The sequence below is a fragment of the Protopterus annectens genome, chromosome 5.part0 (assembly GCF_019279795.1).
Source record: "Protopterus annectens isolate FY-2018-M chromosome 5.part0, PAN1.0, whole genome shotgun sequence".
NCBI lineage: Eukaryota > Metazoa > Chordata > Ceratodontiformes > Protopteridae > Protopterus > Protopterus annectens.
The window spans coordinates 799,996,874-800,021,629 of NC_056735.1; positions in this window are offsets into that span (position 1 = coordinate 799,996,874).

Here is a 24,756-nt window from a genome sequence, read left to right on the forward strand (position 1 = left end):
AAGTTTGAAACATTAAGAGGTGGATCTGTTTTACATCAGTTTAACAGACAATCCATTCTCTAAGCACAGTAGTGTCTTTCAGGGTGTGTGTTAGGCATATAAAGGCCCTCCACCTGTGGTGCATGGTTGGACATTAATTCACCAATAAGACATACCCTACTAGGCATTATTGCTTGCTTAAAAAGGTTTTATTTCTAACACAAAGTTCTAGTTCACAACATACACCTCAAGATGTCTGGAGATAATATGAGACCATAATGCTTATCCTGCTACTTTTTAGTAGGACTGTATATCCAATACTGCATTCAGTCCAGGTCATGGCTAAAAATGATCCTTTGAACAGTCCCCCTATTTGGCTGACTAAATGAGTGAATGGATGAATTCATAAATGAACATTACAAAAGGAACATTCAGAAAATATGCTTTTGCATCAGTACCTTCTGTCACTCTAGTTTTGTTTTTCATACTATAAGATCTACCCTATATGCTGATAAAACCATGTTTAGTGCTGCATCAAGAAGACTAACATTTAAATGTCCATTTAGAAATGATGGTCTTATATCCAGTGCTTCATTTGCTTTCTTACGCTTCTTCCACTCAGATTATATGAATGGATAATCTTAGATTTACTTGCTGTCCTTGTGGATATCATTCAGTCTCCTCTTAAATACCCACATGAAACACTGAAAGCAGTATTAAGTGCTTGACAAGGGTGGCAAGCACATTTAAGTTGTCTTCTTAGAGAAGAAGATGGCTAGGCATCTAGCAGTCCCTATGATCTCCTGCCTAGTGTTATTCCTGCATTCCAATGTTGTTATATAACAGTAAATATTTGAATCTTTCATAATAACTTAAACTTTCATGTACATAGATGCCTTTGATATATTTCCGTTTTTTTTCCCAATTTACTCATGCTAGTTTTCCTATATAATTTCCATGTTATTATTCTATACTCTCTAGTTTGGGTTTAATGTAACTTTCAAACTATATTGTAATTATTTCTGATTTATTATGCTTTATAAATAATTTTGTGCAGCCTATAGTTGAAAAAAGTAACATTAGCCGGTTAGTTAATCTGCTCAGAAAAACATAAAGTTAGATCTATCAGTATAAACACATGCTTAAATGAATCCACATTTTCAATTATTCTGTTGAATATGCACCCTTCAGTTTGCCTCTTCCAAGTATCATATGCTTAGTTTTTGTCATTTTTATCAGTCTAATATTCCTCTGTGCTTAGCTGGTGATTTTACATAAATTCATTTCAAAACTTGCCCTATCCATAACAGATATAATAATTTTTCTTATTTTTAAGTCATCTGTGTGCAGACAGTAGAACACCTCAGATAAAAAAAAAATAAGTCATACTGATGCAATCTGATCTGTAGGGGCAAAGGACAGAGCTCTGTGGGATAGCCTGACTGTCAAATTGCTGTATGACATTCGTCATGTCATAACTCTATCCATCTTATCCTGATTACATTAATACCTAATTATTCTAATTTTTTGATTAGTGCTTAGCGTATAACATGCCAGATTACATATCATAGCTTTACTTTCTATGAAAAATCAAGAGAAAGCTTTTTGTTCAGGATGTATATGAGTTACTCAATGTTATTAAAAGATTAGCTTGACAGTTGATAAAAGAGGAACGACATAAAGGTTGCACATGTGATGAAAGATGTACCTTGCTTCAACAAAATTTCCTGTTGTAGATATTACACAGTCATATAATTTCCTGCTCTATATTTACGGTCTTTTTGTAACAAAAAACATTTTTATTAAATTATCTTGTATGATACAGACAATCGTACATTTATGTAAATGAAAAAAAAACATGCTGACATAACTTTAATTGCAAAATGGCAGACCATGTTGACAAATCTGTAGTTGCAAACATTATACATCACTTACAATCTATCCAGTCATTGTCAGTTATGCATTACATAATTCATTCAAACCCTGCCTTCTTTTAAACCTCATTCCTCTTCTGCATATTTTGTTCCCACAATTAATATTTTTTTCCTATTTAGTTTGCTACTACCGTTTTCTAAAGATCCCAATTCCAGTTGCTTTACCTCTGTTACAATATTCATTACTTCTAGTATAGTTAGTTTAAACTTTGATTTCCACTTTCTAGGACTTGCTTTTTTTTGGCAGCCACCATAATTAGACTCAACAAGGGAATGTTTAAAGTCTGCCAACTCATTCATTGCACTACCAGAAAATATGCTCACAGTTACTTCTTTCTTCCTGTCAAACATCCAACATGTGTAATCTACCTGAGGAAAAATTATTTGGAGTCTACTTGGGATATAAAAATAACTGTAAACACTTCCAAGCAAAGACCCTTAATCTTCTAGACATTATTGCATATTTGGGAGATATACATATATCCCCCTGCCCATTGCCTCTTTGTGAATTGTTTATCCAATCTGTCTTCCCAATCCTGTCTAACTTCCTCTGATTGATGCTTATAGTTATCATGCAATACTGTATATGTGCTACTTATTATTCCTTTTTTAATCACAGCTTCTGTTCTAGATTCTATTAAAAACTCTACAAGTGCTGGTCTTTTGTTTAGGACCCCCCCCCCCATTTTTTTGTCTTTGTGTATACTCTGACATTAGTCCATAATAGGGAAGGCAAGCTGTAACCTGCAGTCCAAATAAATTTTGGTGTCCTCCTACTCTATATATTTACAGTCTTTATTCAAAGTCAATAAAATTAGAAGCTGCTTGAAAGACAGCACTGAAATTTTCAAAAGAATTGAAATTTGCCATGAGTTATTCATCAGTATTTCTCCTTCTCCTTGGAGTAGCAGGAGTTATTGGTAATTAATATATTATGCAAAACAGCAAACAGTTCATAATTAATATTGTCTTGTGAAATAAGTAAAACACATCAAATAATTTTACAACAGGCTTCCTTTATTTACTATTAATGACACTGCATTTCACTTCTTACAAAAATTTTTTTAAACAAACTGAATTTTTGTTTTATGCACAATGCATTTATAGCAGGAATAACTGATATTATTGTACATATGTGCACATAAACTTAACTGTAAGTTTTCACACATTCTATGCAGTATCACATATGCATCTCTCTATCTATATTTATATCTATCATATATATAGATAAATAAATAATTATTCACATTTGATTTGGTATATATATATATATATATATATATATATATATATATATATATATAGATAGATAGATAAAATATAATTAATTCTATTAATTCTTTTTAGACGAGGTAAATTCAGGTCCATTCAGAGGCTCAGCCTGGCAACATGCAAAATGACAGACAAAGGCAAGATAATGTAATGATTTTACTAAAAGACAGTCAGTGTAGTGTTATGTAAAATTACAGGCAATACAAGTTTTCCTTAGAAGCAGAAAACATTCAAAAATATCGTGCATTTACAGTTTGTACAATGATTTATTCAAAAAAGGATTGGAAAGATAGGGTAGGAGAGAGAGTGGAGAGAAAAGAGGAGAAATAGGAGAAGAGACACAGGAGAAGGGTGAGGGTAGTATAAGAAGAGAATGTTTTGAGAAGAGAAGGGACGAGGAGAATATATTAAGCATGCCAAATGATGCAGTGTTACCTGAGTTAAATTACTGGAAAGAGGGTGAGTAGACAGTTGTTGTTATCAGGTAATACCCTGGGATCTGAAGCATCTATACAGTGTTTCTTAAGGTCACATGTGAATTCATGGAAAAGAGAGTTGGACTGTTGTTCTGTTGAGGAAGATTACTATATATGAAGCACCATTAGTGAAAAATTGTGGCCGGTTGAGTACAATTTATTCAATAGGTTCTACTATGAAATGCTGACTTCTAGAAAGTCAGTTCTCCAAAAGTATGTGTTAGAAAAATATGTATTAATGTGTGTATGTTCAATGCAAATTAGTAGTTAAAAGAATTAACACATTTTTCATTCTATTTTATATGCACTGTTTTTATACAAATTGAGTCTCATATGAGAACTGAAAAAGATGGTTTTTGAAACTGCAGTATGCTTCCTGAAACTTGCAAGATGCCCTCTGACCTAGTAACTGCTAGCACAGCAATATTCGTGTTTATGCCTGTTGGAAATGTACTTGAGAAGCAGGTGCTTATCTGCTAGGTCAGGATTGAATGAATGAACAATGCTATATCCTGTAAATGTAATGATTCTAAAGAATCAGCTCTGTTCGAAGTATGAGAACATGTGCAGCTGCAGAAGCTTAGAGATAAAGTAGACAAAGGATTATTAGAGAAATGAACTGCTAGCTTTGTGCTTCAATTGACCATAGTACCTTGAATAGCAACATAACATGTATCTAACTGGTGGTAACCAAGGCCACATTGTTTTCCTTAGGAAGTTTCTCACAAGAATTGATAAATCAGCAGAAATCCATGAGAATGGTGGTCAACAAGTGATGATGAAAAGACTTATAACTTGCTACGTCAGCTTGGTAGGCAATGTCTTATTAAAAAATGTATAAAAATGAAAGCATTTCCTGTTTCTAGTCAGGCAAAGTCTGTACTAGCATGTTTTTGTCTCCTTGCTGCAAGATTAAAGTGCCTTAACCTGAACCTACCATGTTTTGATCATTTTTAAAGTATATTTTTCCTTTGACAGTTTGGTCCTTCGGACCGGAAAGTACCTCTCGCTCTAGGCCTAGGTCAGAATTGGGCCCTGGTGGCATGCACCCGTATGGAGAAGAGGCCAAATTGGCTCTTCTGTTTTGAAAGACCTCCGACTGAATTGTCATTCGAAAGAGGCTAGCCACTGTTTCTGATCTGGGATTGGAGGACGAGTCAACGATCCGGTGGATCAACTCACGGAGGGTCAGGTAAGGAGGAATTTACCTTTTTCTGTTTTAGATCAGGGACTAGTTACAGAACTGTTTTTTGTCAGGAGGATTTGCATGTGCAGATCAGGGACAAAAAGGTTACTGTATTGTCATAGATCAGGGAAACAGAATAGGTAGACAGTAATTCTAGATAAACTGTGAAAAGGTATAGAACTGTGGTACCACGTGATAAGAAGGGTTATGTAACAAATTACAGCTTAGCTAAGGCAACATGGGAAATCAGTGCCCGAAAAATTCCCGAGACCCGCCCCTAACTGAAGACGCGAAATATATGCAATTACAGCGTGTCGATAATATTAAGTACTATGTGAAATGGGTTGAAAAATACAAATTTGATGGCAATTTAGATAAACCTGCACTTATTAAACTTGTCAGACAACTGAAAACAGATGCAAAAGGTCAGTTAAAAAAGCAGCGGCAATTAGGAGTCCCTCAGGCACATAGGTGGCTTGAGGAAGCAAATCGCAGAGAACAAAAGATTAAAAATTCAAAAGCAATGTTCTTAGATAAAGAAGATAACAACTTGGTAATAGCAACGGCCCCTCCTCCACCCCCTCCACTTCCCTTACCAGAATATGAAGCGAGTGGACAAACTGATCCACCTCCGCTATACCCAGCTGTTCCTGCAAAATCACAACCGTTTGTTAGGGATCCTATCGAGACTAGGTCTCGAACACGTAACTTGAAAGGGGAAACTGAATTATATGAGATGAATAAAAATTCATGAGGTATGAGTGAGGAAGAAATATGTCCACTCATAGAAGTACCGAATCCACAGGCAGGGCAGGAAGGACAGGATCCGACTCTCTTGGTTTGTAGACCGTGGACACAGGAAGATATCCGGAAAGCCACAGAGGAAATTCCCCATCCGAAGGTTAATTTTAGAAAATTTTTAGAAGACTTACAGGGTATGAGATTTACCATTTGAATGGAGAAGAAGTAGAAAAAGTAGTTAGACAAATTGTAGGTCCAGATTGGCACATGATCAGTGGCAACTGGAATCCTCGTGACACAGAGTTCAGACCACTCCCACATAGTAATGCAGAATTGGATAACAGAGTGAAAGGTCTGATAGACCGAATATCTGAAAAGTGGAAGCCTAGGGCTGATTGGACTTGCATTAATCAGTGCATACAGCAAGAAGGTGAAACTGTTGATAGATATTATGCTAGATTATTAGAGTGCTTTAATAACCATTGCGGAATGCAGATACCTGAAGATCAAACACATGATTCCCCATATGAGCAGCAGCTAAAGAACGCATTCCTGAAAGGTAGTATTACTCCCATTAGCAGATTTATTACAAAGCACATGGTAGATCATCGTACAGGTAGATTACAGTCATTACTTGAATATGCAAGACATGCCGAAAGGCATTTTAATAGCAAAAAGAAAAAGAAAGCACAAGTACTTGCAGTGGAAGATGGGTCAGAAGTCTTTGTAGTGCAAACCGGGAAAAGGGGTAAGAAAAATGCCCAGGGAAACAAGCAATCTGATAAGCGATCAGAAGATTTTGAGGAAAGAAAGAAAAGGGGTGAATGTTTTAAATGCGGGAAAAAGGGACATTTGGCAAGGGATTGCAGGCTAAATAAGAAGGTAACTACAGAAGATAAAGAGGGTGAGGAATGACTATATAATAGTCAGGAATCACTGAATGAAAACAAACAAGAAAAGACAAATGCGAGTGTGGTAGCAAGGGTAGAGGATGTGACAGAAGGGGTAGAAGATGTACATGAATTCATAGATGAAGAAAATGAAATTTTGGATTTAGCATTATTGAGCCTGGAGCTCTACTTAGCAGACAAAAAAACGGAAGTTACACTTCTGGTAGAAGGGAGGGAAGTCAAATTTTTGTGTGACTCAGGGGCTTCACGGACCCTAATACATCCTTCCAAATTACCGGAAGATTCAGAATCACCAGATTACATACTAGTAAAAGCAGCTAATGGACAGCTGTATCGGGAGCCACTCTCCCATGACATAGCAATAACTGACCCCGTTTCAGGAATGACCCAGAAAAGCAAAATTGTTGTCTCCGCAAAATGCCCAGTAAATCTCTTGGGCAGAGACTTAATGCAGGTATTTGGCATAGCCGTAGTCACAACCATGCAGGGTATGGAAGCACAGCGACAAATGGATACTTTTGTAGTGCGAACAGAAGGTGAGACATATTATTGGTACAGCCAGGACTTGGTTATGACTGGTCCAGGGGCAGTAACCGAAAAACTGATGAATGTAGCCATCAGCAAATCCCCCTCCCTTGACACTGACAAACAGCATTTGTTGCATTGTACTCTATATTACTGTAATAGACCAGGACCTGATAAAGAATATGAGCAAGAATTATTTCAGAACCATGCAAACAGGATAGTATTACGAAATTTGTACTGGGACACAGAAGGAAACAGTGTAATAAGCTGTTCATTGCCCCAGGAATTCTTAGCACTTTCCAAATCTAATCGATTGCCACAAAGGTTCCTAGAATTCATAACCTCAAATGTGATGGAACAACTAGTCACCATTCCCACAAGAGGAGACAATATACTAGACCTGAACATCACAAACATGGGGACAAAATGCTCCACACCGGAAGTATATGCCTCTTTGGTAAGATCAGACCATAAATTAATCTCACTGGAAATCCACATCCCGCCCCCACCCCCTGCACAAAAGACCACAGTGAAGAACTTCTCAAAAGCCAACTTCACACTTCTTAAGACTGAAGTGGTATCCTTCAAGGTCCCTGGGACAGTGGAAACTACAACCCACACTGCTGAATCCTTTGCAAATGCCTTCTACGGGCACCTTCAAGAATGCATGGATCATGCAATCCCAAATAAAACCAAGACCCATTCCCCCAAAGGCAGGCGCCCGGTCTGGTGGACCCCAGCCATAAACAAACTTTACAACAGAAGGAGGAAGCTACTACATGACAGAGCAAAATCCCTAAATGGGAAGGCATCTCTGATCAGTACTAGCAAAAAACTACGATCACTCATAAAATCATCCAAGGCCAACTTTGAAAGAAAAATTGCAAAAGACACAAAAGGCAATCACAAGGCCTTCTTTAGCTATGTTAGAAACCTGGGTGGAAACTCCCAGATATGCTCAGAGTTAGTCCAAAATGACAATAAATACACTGAACCCATTGACATTGCCAACATTCTGGCAGATAGGTTCAGTGCAAATTTCTCTTCCCCCTCCCCCCCAAAAGGATAAATAATAATATCCCAGCAGTGTGTAGACTCCGTAACATCTCAGATGCCCAGGTGAGAGCCGCCCTCTCTAAAGCTAAAAACACAGTATCAATGGGACCGGACGGTGTCCCGGGCTGTGTGCTACATGAACTCCAAGAGGAGCTAAACCCAAACATAAGGCTGCTGTTTAATCTTAGCCTTACTACAGGATACGTACCCAAAGAGTGGCATATGGCAACAGTGGTCCCACTTCACAAAGGCGGTGCTTCTACGGACCCTGGAAATTACCGCCCATAAGCTTGATGAGCCTGGTCTGCAAAGCTATGGAGAGGATCATTATGGAACTCATAAATAAAGACATTGGGGACCTACAGACATTGGATCCTACTCAATTTGGCTTTGTCAAGGGCAGATCCTGCCTTTTGAACTTGGTCGACTTTTTTGAAACCATCACTAAGGCCATTGATGAAGGTAAGGCAGTTCACACAGCCTACCTTGACCTTGCAAAAGCCTTTGACACAATACCACACTCGGGCATCATAGACAAACTCACCAGCTTAAATGTAAACCCATATGTCACGAGATGGGTTGCAAACTGGCTCAAGGACAGAACCCACAGGGTCAGAGTTGCTGGAGCTATGTCAGACTCTAAGCCAGTCACAAGCGGTGTCCCACAGGGCTCAGTCCTGGGACCCCTCTTGTTTGGCATTTATTTTTCAGAGGTACAGGCAAACATAGGAGGATTGTGGCTGACAAAGTTCGCAGATGACTGCAATCTGGGTGCCATAATTGATACTCCAGCGGACACAAACATCCTTCAGAGAGGACTCATAGAAATGGATAATTGGGGACAGAGCCATGGCCTTAAGCTTAATGCCAAAAAATGTATAGTCATACCCTTTGGGAAAAACAAGATACCCACAAATTACCACATAGGTGGTAATCCATTAAGTACAGAAGAGGTAATCAGGGACCTAGGGACCCGGGTTGACAGTAACCTCTCATTTGACACTCACATTGCCAAAGTGGTTAGGAAGACCTTCTATATTGCCCACCTTATCATGAAGGGTTTCACATCTAGATCAAGAGAGGTCATTGTGCCCCTGTACTCATCTCTTATTAGGCCAATGATTGAGTACAATGCCCCATTTGGGATGTATCTTACCCGACACCTGCAGCAGTTGGAAAGACCCCAAACGTTCCTCACCAAGAGGATAAAGGGTCTTAAATATATGTCATATGCTGCCCGACTGAAAAAATTCCAGCTCTATTCAGTCGCATACCGCCTACTCAGAGGTGACCTGTGCCTAACGTACAAGGTCATGTCCAATCCGGAATTAATGGATATGCTCCACCTCAAAAAATCCAAATCTATCAGAGCCACGAGAGCAACAGACTTAAACCTCAACACAGAAATAAATAGGACGTGCTGGAGGGACAGATTCATAACCCAGAGGCTCCCTACACTCTGGAACAGAATCCCAGTCCATCTTAGGCAGAGCCCCTCACTAACTCTATTCAAGAGAGGTCTTGACGAGTGGATGGGAGATCGTAGGTTTACCCCAGGGGTCATCTCTGTGTCACTACTAGACAGAGGCACAGTAAACTAAACCCTAAATGGGCATAGTATTCTCATCCTAAGGGGTGGTGAAAGCCACACATACTCTGGCTAGGCTTATAAATGCCCTAGGGCAGATAGCCTAGTACGAACCTATGAACCTATGAACCTATGTGAGCTTAACTAAAAATAGAAATTTGAAGTGGGCAGACTTAGGAGAAAAAGTCACGAGGTGGGAAAAACAGACCGAGTTAGAACTCTCTGAACAAGGAGTACAGAAGCAGAAATTGAAATGGATAACACAGACACACCCAGCTGTGCACTTACAGGTCAGTGAGGATAGCTGAGTATTACTCTTACTGGAAGAAGAGGAAAAAGCCTTACGAGATATACCAGAGACTCTCTGGTCAACAGGGAAAACAGATGTAGGACTTATTCGTACAGCAGGACCAGTTACTATTATGCCAAAATCAGCATTTAGACCTCAGAAAAGACAGTATCACTTAAGAAAGGATGCAGAGATAGGGATCAAACCTATAATAGCAGCCTTACTTAAGGAAGGAGTCTTAATAGAATCTCCCGATTCACCATGTAATACACCCTTATTTCCTGTTAGGAAAGCAAACGGGGAATGGCGTATGGTCCAAGATCTACAGGCTGTAAATGACACAGTTATACTCAGGGCACCAATGGTGCCAGATCCACACACCTTATTAAATGATTTGAAACCTCAGCAGAAGTATTTTTCTGTGGTAGATATTAGCAATGCATTTTTCTCTATACCAATACACCCAGACAGCCAACATTGGTTTGCATTTACATTTCAGGGGAAACCGTACATATAAACGAGGCTACCACAGGGATATTGTGAAAGTCCAACGATATTTGCACAAGAAATGGCAAGTGACCTGGCGGAATTTATCCCACCGAAAGGTAGTCAGATTTTACTTTATGTAGATGATATTCTGCTGGCAGCCCCCACCCAGCAAGAATGCAGAGAGGATACCATAGCATTATTATAATTTTTAGCTACTCAAGGACACAAGGTAAACAAAAACAAACTACAGCTTTGGAGAAAACAAGTTAAATACCTATGATATGTAATATCCAAAGAGGGCAGAATTTTAGATGAAGACAGAAAAACAGCAATATTACAAGCACCTAGACCAACTACCAAGAAGGAAATGATGTCCTTCCTGGGAACTACTAACTTTTGTTGGTGTTGGATACCGAATTATGCTTTGGAATCTGCTCCGCTGACTAATTTGATATTCAAAAAGCCAATGGCAGCACAGGATTTATTACAGTGGACACCAGAAGCAAAAGTAGCTTTCTGCAGGCTAAAACAACTGATAGCATCTTCCTTAGTTTTAGGATTACCAAACTATCATAAGCGATTTTTCCAAACTGTACATTGTAAGCAAGGTTATATGACATCAGTGTTGACACAGCAGCATGGGGACAGACAACGCCCCATAGCTTACTGTTCATCATAGTTAGACCCAGTGGCGCGATCCTTGCCCCACTGTGTACAAGCAGTAGTTGCAGCTGCAATGGCAGTGCAGGCTTCAGCCTCAGTAGTGTTGTTCCACCATCTCACACTGAGAGTGCCTCATGTAGTTGCAATCATTTTACTGCAAGAAAAAGTAGCATATCTTTCGCCTGCTAGACATCTTTCCTGTATGACTATACTGTTGAGCCAACCTCATATGACAATTGAATGATGCACAACTTTGAATCCGTCAACTTTGCTCCCAACCCCTGCAGATGGCAAACCTCACTGCTGCCTGCAGGAGATTGAACAAAAGACACTACCTCAACAAGACCTTACAGATGTTCCCTTGGATGATGCTGAGGTGACATACTATGTGGACGGCTCATGCAGGAGGGGTCCTACAGGATATAATCTAGTGGGGTATGCAGTAGTTTCTGATACCGAGACTTTAGAAGCAAAGTCTTTACCACACAACTTATCTTCACAAGCAGCAGAATTGATTGCCTTGACAAGGGCATGTACCTTAGCAGAAGGTAAGAAAGTAAATATTTTTACTGACAGCCAGTATGCTTTTTCTACTGTACATGTTTTTGCGCAGCAGTGGAAAAATAGAGGAATGATAACATCTACTGGTAAACCAATTAATCATGCACAGTTTATTTTAGATTTATTAGACTCTATTCAGTTAGCTCAAAAAGTAGCTATTTGCAAATGCGTAGCTCATACCAAGCAACAGGATAGAATTTCAAACGGTAATGCGAGGGCTGACACAGCTGCAAAACAGGCAGCTTCAGCTTCAGAATCTTTTCTTTTGAGTGAGGAATTACAACCCTCTGAGATTTTAGATTTAGAAATGTTAAAAACAATGCAGACACTTACTACAAATGTAGAAAAACAAAAGTGGATAAAACGAGGAGCAATCCTTGAGAAGGGACTGTACATCTCCAAGGAAAAGAAACCAATTCTACCATCTAACTTGTTTAGATATGCAGCTTTGTTGAGCCATGGGCAGAGCCATGTCTCAACAGAGGGGATGGTTCAGTTACTGAATTGAGTATTCACGATGTATGGATTTACTAATTATACAAAAAATTTTTGTGCAGCATGCCATGTTTGTAACAAGCATCATGCACAAGGGGCAGTGAGGCCTAAACAAGGGAGTTTCCCTATACCACCATATCCATTTCATACTATTTGTATGGATTTTATAGAACTGAACAAATGTGAAAATAAAAAGTACTGCCTTGTCATTATAGATATGTTTTCTAAATGGGTGGAAGCTTTGACAACTAAAAATCCAGATGCAGCTACTGTTGCAAAGGTCCTTGTTAAAGAAATTATACCCAGATTTGGCATACCGGAAAAGATTTATAGTGACAATGGCACACATTTTGTAAACCAAACAATACAACATCTTAGTCGTTATTTCGGGATATCATTGAAAAACCACTGTGCGTATCACCCCCAATCTGCAGGATTAGTAGAGAGGCACAATGGGGTATTGAAGAATAAGCTTAGGAAATTGATTAGTGAGACACAAAAGAACTGGGTGCACTGTTTACCTCTAGCACTGTTGAGCATGAGAACTGTTCCAAATGCAAAGGGATTAACTCCTTTTGAAATTTTGTTTGGGAGGGCATATTGTACACCTCAGTGGAAACCTCTCATGTCTGCAGAGCAGGAGGCTGACAGTTTACTCGCAGGGTATATGAGGCGATTTTTGAATAACAAACTTTTGCAGTTAAATTCTGTTTCAGATAAAGAGCAACCAAAATCGGAAGCAGCAGTAGCCCCAGGCACCTGGGTCTGGGTGAAGATTGTGAAGAAAAAGAACTGGAGTTCTCTGAAGTGGGAAGGGCCATACCAGGTACTACTGTCGACACCCACTGCAGTCAAGATCGCGGAGCGAGTATCCTGGATTCATTTGACACACTGTAAATTGGTTAAGAACTTTGAACTGGACAAAAACCTTGTTACTGTTGTACAACGAGAACAAAATGGCCAGATATAGAGTGAATAGAGACATTGAGCAACCTCAGAAAACTTGCATGATCATTTTGATAGCTATGCTAATTACATTGTTCTTTTTGTTGTGGCCTTTCCTTTTTCCTGCCACAAGAGTTGAACTGATCAAACGTGATGAGCCAAATATAGACTGGCATCCGAACTTTAACACTTACCAGGCGATTACACGTGTGTATGCTGAGACTTTTAATGTTTCGAACTGCTGGGTCTGCACGGACATACCAACAGCATACAGGGGATTATTAATGACTGCCATCCCCCTAGGGGTCAATGAGACCAGCAAAAATTTGGTTTTTTACACTGTAGCTATTAAAGCATATGCTAAGGTAGCACTGTATTTGCCTGTGACACAAAAGGGAATTGTATGTTTTTACAAAAATGATACCATACAGGTGGGTTGGAGCAAGTGTCATGTGACCGTACAATATAAATGTTATACAAAAGCAAACGATTTAGGTGGATCTTGTAGTACAGATTATAACTCATTTCTTAAATCTATGCATAAAACACTTGATCAGGTACAATGTAATCCTGTACTTTTTAAACAGTTATCTGTGATAGGAAAATGTTTTATGCAGGGCAGTCATTTCGCAACAAAGTAACCACTAAAGTAGAGGGCTGTTATTTTGTGTGTGGTAAAAAAGCATATAAATGGTTACCTGAGAATTGGTCCAGCAGTTGTTTTTTGGGATACCTGGTCCCGGCCATACGACACACTGCAGTCTTGCCTCAGGGAAATATTCAAAATACTCGAGATGTAACCAAAAAGACTGTTAAAAACCTGAGAATCCAGTGGGACAGATCGAGGCAGGCTGGAAAAAACATCATAGTGTGGGAACCAAACTTACGCACATGGACTTGAGTGATGCTGTCATATCGTGGGCAGGCATATTACCTGCATATGGTGCAGTTAAATCAGTTTGGGAGCTGTGGAAACTGTCTAAACTTCTCAAAGTAATGAGTAATTCAACTTTTTCTGCTCTTGAACTAATAACTGATGAACTGAATGCAATGAGAACTGTAGTGCTCCAGAACCGAATGGCTCTTGACTTCACCCTAGCGGCGAGGGGTGGGACGTGCACTTTAATCAAAGAAGAAAGCTGTGCATTTGTCCCAGATCATCAGCACGAGATTAATGAACATCTCGAGGTAATTCAACAAGTGTCGGCCATGACCAAACCAGGCCCAAACCCACTGATGGACTTTTTCCAGAATTTGTTTGGGGGGGGGGGTTCCATCCTAATGAACATTTTGATTGCCATTGGGGTGGGATTACTCCTAATACGAGTTTGTGTTTGTTGTGGAATCCCCTGCATGAAGAAATTAATCAAAGAATTTATAGACATATCAGTTTCTGAGACTATGTATCAGAGTACTGAATTTGAAGAGCTGCTAGAATGTGGAACACTTTCATAAAGTTTAAACTGAATGACTTTCTTAACTGCAAATCCTGACTGGAAGAGGCTAAGAAAAGAAGCAAACCATTTATTCTTTTTGAAAATAGAATTAAAAAGTATTAATGGGGGGAAATGTTAGAAAAATATGTATTAATGTGTGTATGTTCAATGCAAATTAGTAGTTAAAAGAATTAACACGTTTTTCATTCTAGTTTATATGCACTGTTTTGATACAAATTAAATCTCATATGAGAACTGAAAAAAATATGCTTTCTGAAACCGCAGTATGCTTCCTGAAGCTTGTAAGATGCCCTCTGACCTAGTAAGTGCTAGCACAGCAATATTCGTGTTTATGCCTTTTGGAAATGTACTTGAGAAGCAGGTGCTTATCTGCTAGGTCAGGAACAAATGAATGAACAATGCTATAAATAAATGTAAATGTAAATGTAATGATTCTAAGCAATCAGCTCTGTTCGAAGTATGAGAAAATGTACAGCTGCAGAAGCTTAGAGATAAAGTAGACAAAAGATTATTAGAGAAATGAACTGCTAGCTTTGTGCTTCAATTGACCATAGTACCTTGAATGGTAACATAACATGTATCTAACTGGTGGTAACCAAGGCCACGTTGTTTTCCTTAGGAAGTTTCTCACAAGAATTGATAAATCAGCAGAAATCCATGAGAATGGTGGTCAACAAGTGATGATGAAAAGACTTATAACTTGCTACGTCAGCTTGGTAGGCAATGTCTTATTAGAAAATGTATAAAAATGAAAGCATTTCCTGTTTCTAGTCAGACAAACTCTGTAATAGCACATTTTTGTCTCCTTGCTGCAAGATTAAAGTGCCTTAACCTGAACCTACCGTGTTTTGATCATTTTTAAAGTATATTTTTCCTTTGATAGTTTGAAAAAAAAAAAATGAAATCCAAACACATGCACAAATATATATATACATATATATATATATATATATATATATATATATATATATATATATATATATACACACACACACAATGATTCAGTGGTCAAACCAACTTGAAGAAGGGAAGACTGTCAGTTATTTTATTTATTTGTTTATTTATTGATTGATTAATTGATATTTGATTACCAGGAAAATCCAACTGGGTAAGAGTCGAATGTCAGAGGAAGCCAAGGGAGAAAAGCTCCAAAATTTAACAAAACACTTTAAGAACAATAATTTTAATGTCTTTAAAAATAAAAAAATAATAACCACAGTTTAAATAATTATACCAAATTAGACATAGTATGCAAACATTAGTTAAGTATAGATACAAGTTAACCAAAAAGGCAAGAGAAATGAAGGCAAATGATCTCTAAAATAAACTCACACTGAAGTCTATATCATAAAACAAATGAAATTCAATTAAAACCACATATTTAGTCACCTTAATATTCAGTTGAACTCTATTTACCTTAATATTTAGTTGAACTTTACTTTTAAGCACAAAACGTTCCAAATCACTGTGCTTTTCATCCCACACTTAAACATGGACATAATCAGAAATAATCAGAGCACTTCTGAACAAATTCTTAAGTATTAAAACTTTGCTTGCACCATAATTGATAGATTGGTCAAGCAAACACTATAGCTCAAAGGACAAATATTTAAAAATACAAAACAGGAATGCATAAAGTAAACTAACACATGTAAATAAAAAAGACATATATGTGGAGTGTTCTAAAACCTTTAAAAATGCATTCTTACTTTTGTTTGCAAAAGAACCATTTCTTGAAAAACTTTAGTTGCATATTATATGCATTCCCAGATGAAATCTAAGAGAATGACTCTACAGTTTGCTGGCTCGCTGTTTCAAAACAGGAATTAAAGAAACACAATGGAGATTTAATACATATTGTGTAAGCACAGTGTAGTGCCTACACAGAATGTATCCATGTACATGGCCACGGATCCCCCTCGGCAGTGCACTATGCATATTAAGGAAAGCATGCTGCTGAGGAAGAGCATAGGAACAGGGTTATTGAATCAGTGTAGGAAACAGTGTAGAGGCTACCTTTGATTGTGGGTGGCCTGTACTTCTCCCCACTGCTAGTAAAACACCTTGAAGTGGGCCAAATGTGTAATAAGTTATGGTAGTTTTTTTTTTTCCTGTTCTATTTATGTTTGCGTGGTGCAACATGGAGGGCAGCAATGCCAAGCTGCGCTCACATATAGGCAGCTGACACCTGCCAGGCATCTAAAAATAGAAACCAGATGTCATAAATTATCATAATGATGTATTTTTATTATTTTAGTTATATTTGTTTTCTTTCTTTTCTTTTTAATTGCTGTTTGCATGGTGTGGGGTAGAGTGCCGCAGAGCCAAGTGGCACTTAGACAGACATAGCCAACACATCCAAAAATAGAAATCAGATGTATTTAATTATTTATGTCTGGCTCTGTTTAAGCATTTTTGCATGTTGCACCATGGTGCTTGGCAATGCTAACAGGTAGCTCAGTAGTATATGTGAAGGTATACTAGTTTTCATAATAACCAAGTGGCTAAATAGGTAGACATCTAGCCTAATGTTTAGCAGGCCCTGGGTCTGAGTCTGTAGCAGTGATAAGATGTATAGAACTTAATTTATTATATATGTTTACTTTTAAAAACAAATTTGTGAAATATGGCACTGCTGCACTGTGCTGAGCACTGCTTAAACATGTTAATGGCTACTTTTGTTTGTGCAGTGCTAAGCTTACCTGAAACCCAGCTTGTAGAAGTTTTAGCTTTGCTTAGCTAGTCTGTGTGATGCTAAGCAATGCAAAGCTTTTTTGAATGTTGCTCAGCGATGTGTAAGGCCAGGAAAACAGCCTATGTTGGGCACAACAGGTGGGAATTCTGCAACAGTCTTTGGAGTCTCATCATCTTTTGATCTGACAGGCGGTGCTGGTGAAGGTGCATACTTTCAGGCACAGAGATGGGGTATCCAGGAGTCCAGGGTCTTCATCGAGCTCTTGCTTAAAAACCATGAACCCAGGCTGTTGCAGGGCAGTTACCAGGGCTCGGAGTGTAAGGCAGGGGGCTGGGAACAGTTGGCCAGGGAACTCACCAGTGTTACTGGTATCCCCTGCACAGGTGAGCAGTGTCACCACTATTATGATGACCTAAAGAGAAGAAAGAGGGGAACCTGGGACACCTGGTTCCAGAAAGCTAGGGCTGGGGATGCCCCACAAATATGTAAGTATGTTTTCCTCTGTTTTACCAATATGCAAGCTGAATGCCTGCAAAACTGATATGCATAATGGTGTGCTTCTCTCTCAACAGCTGCAGCTGAGAGGGCTCGCAATGTTGAGTCCCATGGGGGTGCCTGGCCAGATTGTGCTGTGAGTGTGGTATGTATGAATTTATTATGCTAACTGTAGTGCAATAAGCAAGATAGAGTGAAGCATTTACTGCAATAAAGTATAAACCATGGCCGGCTACAGACCTACTATCTGTGATAATGTAGTCTCCTTAACCCAGTAATGTCCAAGACAACATATTAGAAAGGGTCCGTAATCTACATGAATTCCTTTTATATTGTACAGTGGTTGCATGTCATTGGCTGATGATTGTGCAAATCAGCTGTGTTAGCTGCAATTAGCATTTCAGACCCACAAATTGGTTTAGAGGAAATCACCTGCTGATGAGAAGCATGTTTAAATGGCATGCAACTGATTATGAGGAACCAGTCTGTATGAAACTTACCTCACACAGAGTACACATTTGCGAAAACTTCACTATCAGTACATATCAACAGAGGAGTAAAGCACTCCTTCAGGTATATAACTCATTTTCTGTACAAAAGAATGTAGATGGGTGAATCGATGTACAGGGAAGTGGGATTACAGCATTAAGCCAGTTGTAAACCTGTGATAATGACATGTCATTGATCTCCTGCTGTCTTACTAGGGTAACCACCTGTCCTGCTTTGTGAGAGATAGCCCCTCTTTGGGCAGTTGTCTCCTGTGAACAACACTAGAAAATGGCAAATGTCCTGAGATTTTAGGACATGATATTTCATAAGTTCGCATAAGAGTTGCATAAAACAGTTACTTAGTATCTGAAACACATAAATGTTATATGAAATAATATAAGCCACTCAAATGCTCGAAGAATAAGCTTTACTTTTGGCAAAAAATGTGAAGCTCAGTCCTCTGCACTGGCTATTGCTTTGTTTTATCCTGCAAACTCTCATATATCTACAAAAGAGGTTCCACTTTGGGCATTTTAAAAGGTGGCAACCCTATGTCTTACACCTAGACAGGATGTACAATACATCAAGGGTGCATTGCCTGTTGCCATTGTGGCACACTGGTCTCTTCAGACTGTCCTTTTATAGTGGTTGTAATAGCACACAATTGTGTGGCACTGTGCCTATGACATATTATCAGGGGGGTTGCCCATAGGGGGCACACAATATTAGACCTGAGTTTTAGGTGTATGATCATACAACAGTTTCTGTCATGGCACACATGGCGATATCTGACTATTGCTACTATCTCAGTTGGATCCACACAATTAGTATGTTTGCAGACTGTGGAGTATGGCATGTGCAAGAAAGCAGTGGATAGTGCCAACCATTTTGTCCTGCCTCTCTATATAGTGTACTTCCACATATGTGATCCTGTAATGTATTCCCCTTTTGTTGTCTTTCAGGACTCATGTATCGTAGATGCCATGCACCCTTCTCTGATGCGGAAAATGAAATTATACTGGAAGGACTAAGGCAACATCATCACATCCTACTGTCCAGAGGGAGGTATAACAGGAAACAGCAGGATGCATTGTGGGCAGACCTTGTCCATAATGTGAATGGCATGTGCCATCAGGACAGGACATATGAGAAAGTTCAACACCGGGTGACACATGATCAATGTATCATGATGAAGGGCAGGAGATATAGCCAGGGATCATGCCATCACTGGTGAAGGACCTGCAGCATAACAACTACTCTTGGCCACTGAGGAATTCCTGGCGAACCTCCACACACATGACATCTCCCAGACATCCATCATACCCTACATCTTGGAGGTGGGTGCCATAGTTTCCACAGCAGAGGAGCATGCAGGTAGGCTTACTGTGAACTGCACCAGTCAGTGTGCCATGATATGCATACATTTATGTGGGTGTCAGGTCTTTGTCCTTGGGGGGGAAGGGTTTTACCTCAGTTGTAGTTTCATAATCAGAATGTGACCAATGCTACAAGTAACACAGTAGCTACTGTAAGTGTGAGATATATGGATGTACTTCCTTGTTGTACTGCAACATGCATTGGTACTGACATCACCTCACTCTCAATTTTTCACAGGTCTGTCAGGTACTGGCCATGGTCATGGTCCTGCTCTTGGTAAGCATGACACTCTTTTGTTAATGACCCTATTTAAACATAATTTTGTGTGCAAACAGGGTAGAATGTTTTATTTCTCAATCTGACACAGGTGCATAAGGATCTTGGGGGGTAATCAAAATAGTGTAGTTGAACAAATAGATGCACTGTGGCAGTGACAGTTAAGAAAAGATGTTTCTCCTGGTTTAAATGAGGTATTTCCTCTACAGTGCATTTTAGAAAACAAAAGGTTGAAAGGACATTAAATTAGGTAGTGAAACGTGTATATCATTATATCAGTTAAGATATGTATAAGGAGTTTTTATGTGTTGTTTTATGAAGTATAGTGTCATATTGCTTAATTACAAGGGACATTTTACTGGTTATGTTTTACTTGATTTACTTGACATGATTGTTATAAAGGTCCTGACTTGAATGTGTATTTTGGTCTGAGGAAGTCTAATATGGACAAAAGTGGAGAAGCAAAAGTTTGACCACTAATCCACTTGTTTGTTTTTGTTACAATGAGTATTGGTGGGTTTTTCTGTACACAGTAGTGCAGGTGTTAATGTACCACTTTTTTCTTTCTTATCACAGGTGACCATGGGGGATGGTCTCTATCCCCTACACAACCTGATGTCAGTATCTCCACAGACTCTGATGATAATGGTGGCCACCGTGAGGCACAGGTGGGGGTGTGTGTGTGTTGGGAGCTGAATTGGGAGCTGAATCTGTTTCAGAGGTAGACATCCTTCTTCTGCCTCCATTGTCACTGCACATGGTCAGTATGTTCACACAAACCCATCACTAGAGGCCAAAGATATTGGACAGTCAAAGTGTGCGGGACATTGAACAGGAAAGTGTGGCAACTATGGTTCCATTGAGTGTAGATACTGACCATAGTCAGACAGCTGGCAAGGTCCCACACAGGCAGATTGACAGGAGTGCTCATAGGAGGCCTGCTGTCCATCCACCACCTATTGCAGGTGTCACATCATGGGTCACTCAGCGCATGTTTCAGGCCATCATGAAGGCATAGGCATGTTCTGAAAGGAACACCAGATGTATGCTTAGGGTTTTGGATACAGCACAGTCTGACATCTGTGACTGCCTCCATCCCATTGGGGACACCCTGTGATCAGTTCACCAATGCAGTGGACAGAAGGTGTGTTGAGAGTTCATCTGTCTTGGACCACACATTGTCTGCTGAGAGTCCAAGTGGCCATGCACAATCACGGTTCCGTAGTGGCAGTACATCCAGCACTACAGTGGGGGGTGTGCTGTCCACACAACAATGTGGTAAGCCATGGGCTCATGGCCCTGGGCAGTCCCATCAGGGACATGGTCCCAGCAGATAGCAGTCACCATCAGGTACTAGCACTGCTTCTGACCTTGGGCCTGGAGGAGCCAGTGCAACTCCTGGCAGAGCCAGTTCACTTGTTTGGGGCCAGAGATGGTGAACTATCAATTCTATCATGCATGGTCCAAAGCTGTCCAGTATACACACAAATGGGTCTAGCACTGAGCTTGACTGTGTACATGCACACACTCACACACCACTGTTAACTGTAGCTCACCTATAGACAAACACGGCACCTTTCCATGGTCCACTCACACACATGCTGTCAACCTATTAAGTCAGCCTAGGCCTCCTGCACCCCCACACAACATCTTGTGCAGGTGACGATAATGTGCCATAACTCTGACATCCTCATCATCAATGCAGGGAAATGAGGCTGTGTCTGATGTGCAGGGTGACTATATTAGTTTACATGTATAGTACTTGTGTAATGCTGTGTTGTTTTGCCATGCCACTTGTAGTGGTTAATGATAGATACTGTATGCTGACATTTGTCATAAGTATACCACATATGTCTGTGTACCTTATGTTATATCTTGTACTGGCTGTATAGTCACACAATGAGAGCTGTGTCATGGACATGTTTACATTCTTATTTCAGGTTCTGTTGGGGTCACCTGTGGATACACTGAGGCAATAAAGCAGCACAGGATGGCATGTCATCACATCAGATGTATGTCTTCAGGAAGGTACAGCACTATACATGCATTAAACCATAGGTTCATATGTGTATAAAAGGCTATCAAGGACAATGGCGGCACTTAGTGTACTCATGCATCCCTAATCTGTATACAGGTCTGTTACCCATGATAAATGTCACCAGGGTTTTGGGAACCCATGCATCTACAAGCTGTGGTGGCAGGGATGATCCATATACAAATATCATGTGTCCAGTACAGACAGTTACCTGACAAACACAATGATTGTCGTGTTCAGCATCCCATGTTGTAACCTGCACATGCAGTGTCATAGCTGATGTGTGCTACACATGACGAGGGGGGGCTGTTTCATGAATGGTGTACTGTCTGTGATACATACCTGTCTTCACAGCATATACCATGTATACCACAGTGATGTTGTAGGTGTGTGGAACAGGTGAGACATGTTTTAGTCCATCATGGATATGCGGGAGGTACACAGTGGGATATTACACCCCCTGTATGCATCCATACACATCCCCTCCAAAGTATTTAGGAGACAGACTACACCTGTACGGTTCTGTCATGGGCTCCATAAGACATGTTATCCATGTTGTGTATTGGTGTACCATGGAACCTGTGTTGCTGCTACAGTAGTATGATATGCCTGTGTTGTGACATAGCAAGGGTGCCATTGCACACAATGGTACCTCTGATGACTGCCACATTCAGTATAGCATTGACAGTCTGGGATTTATATCCAAAACCTGTCCAAGTAGGTTGCACAACAGTGAATGCACCACTACATCTTACCAACCAGTGACAGTCAAAGGCTACATTAATCTCTATGTCCATAACCCCATCTGTAATGGCTGAATTGCGTGCAGTGTGTGGACACCACACTATCTTGCAGGAGTGAATGATTTCCCACAGGATAGTATTGTGCAGTCATTGGCAGTTAGTCTTTGCACTGGCTCAAAGTACAACTGACTATGTCTTACGCCATCCTGGATAACTGTTGGTTCTGTGTGGTATTCTGTGACAGCTCCCAATGTGCATTCACCTGCTACTGTCCTCAGTCAGGGGTCACTGGCACTGGCTGTGACTGCAGCGAGGGAATAGGTAGATGGCCTGCAACAATAATGGAGGATGGTGAACCCACTGGTGACTGGTGTCATTGCAGTGCAGGTCTCTCAATGCTATCTTCCCAGAGTCTGACTGTCAGACACTTGCCAATCCATTAGCTGACATACCACTCTGTACATGACGTACACAGTTTTGAGCAAGGCCTTCTGGCCTAATATTGTCATACACCTTGTCAGGCCATGGTTGATGGAGTGAGACATATGTCCGACATCCATTGCATAGTGTAACTGTTAATGGGCTCCACTGTTTACAGTCAGTAGGCATGATCAGGCGTTGAGTAGATGTAACAGTGTTTGGTGCAGTGTTGCTAGGTGTACAAAAGTGTCAGTCCTTCTAACCATGCTAACTTCCATTGTAGCATGTCGGTTGACATGGCTCAGAGATCTGGGGACACCGCAGGGCGCTACATGCTAGGTTTCCACTGTGCAAGCCAGTGTTGCAGTTACTTCCAGCATGCTGCCGAAAGACAGTCATGCAAGGTGTCTGTGCAGAGAACAGACAAACAGATTAGGAATATGTAATATGTACACACTGTGTTGCTTAGCTGCACTGCAGCTCATTTGCCCAAAAGATGGTCCAGGTCCTTACCTACAATGCCTCGCAGTAGTGCCATGACATCCTCACACATGTAACCAATATATTGCATCATGTGTTTAACAATATGGGTGGCCAGTACAGCACCCCCAATGTGAGGTCCACCCTGGTGGGATCTGGACACAGATCAGTCTCCTTAGAACTACCGCCACATACCCTCTCTTGCAGACAATACAGAGATATATGTCAAGACAGACATTTATTGCCTCCTGCAGGATATTTGACATAGCATGATCATACCTCCCCCTTCAGATGGGGTAGGCAAGTATGCAAAGCTCTACACCCATGCATTATGTCAGCAGCATTACAATGGAATGAACTTGGCTGTATGTAACAGGAGGGACAGAGGTTCATCATGGCTGAGCAAACCTGACTGGTGGACAATTGCCATTAGCATGCTATACGATAACAGGTGGACAGTGTTGTGTGACAGTTGTGATGAGGTTACCTCTCCCTAGCATGGAGTCACTACAACCTCAGCTAAATGAAGCAGATAGTGTTGTTGTGATGTGGACAACACACAGTAAGTGACAGAAGTAGGCAGCCATACAAGGTAGACCCACAATGCACAATGTAGTTACATAAGTAGACTTCAAAGAACAGGCCCAGATTATCGATGACTTCATCCGTCATGATTCCAAATATGATGGGTCTGTATTGGACTCATACCTAACCTGTACGCACACACTCTCTATTACATACACTCCCGTGTCCCCACCACATGTGACACATGACATTCCTATAACCTGCCCTATACCATCCAGATGTATGGAACAGTTTGTAACTGATCTTTCATTGCAAGATACATAGCATCTATTGCACATGCTGTCAGTCCAGGCTGCATCCCACATGTGATCTGGCAAGGATTAATAACACCATTGGGACACCCTTGCAATCATAACGGCACAACTGGCTGCAAACCAGCTGCGTGGACAACATCAACTGTTACACCCTTACACAGAGGTTGTGCATCCACTGACCAACAAAAATATACACCTATTTGTCTGAATATCCATATTTGTATGCATGTAGGGGCGATCGTCATGGAACTAATCAGCACACATATATGTGTTCTACACAAAGTTGACTGTGCAAAGTTTAGAAGTGCGACTATTACACATGTTGGGCATTTTCAAAGCA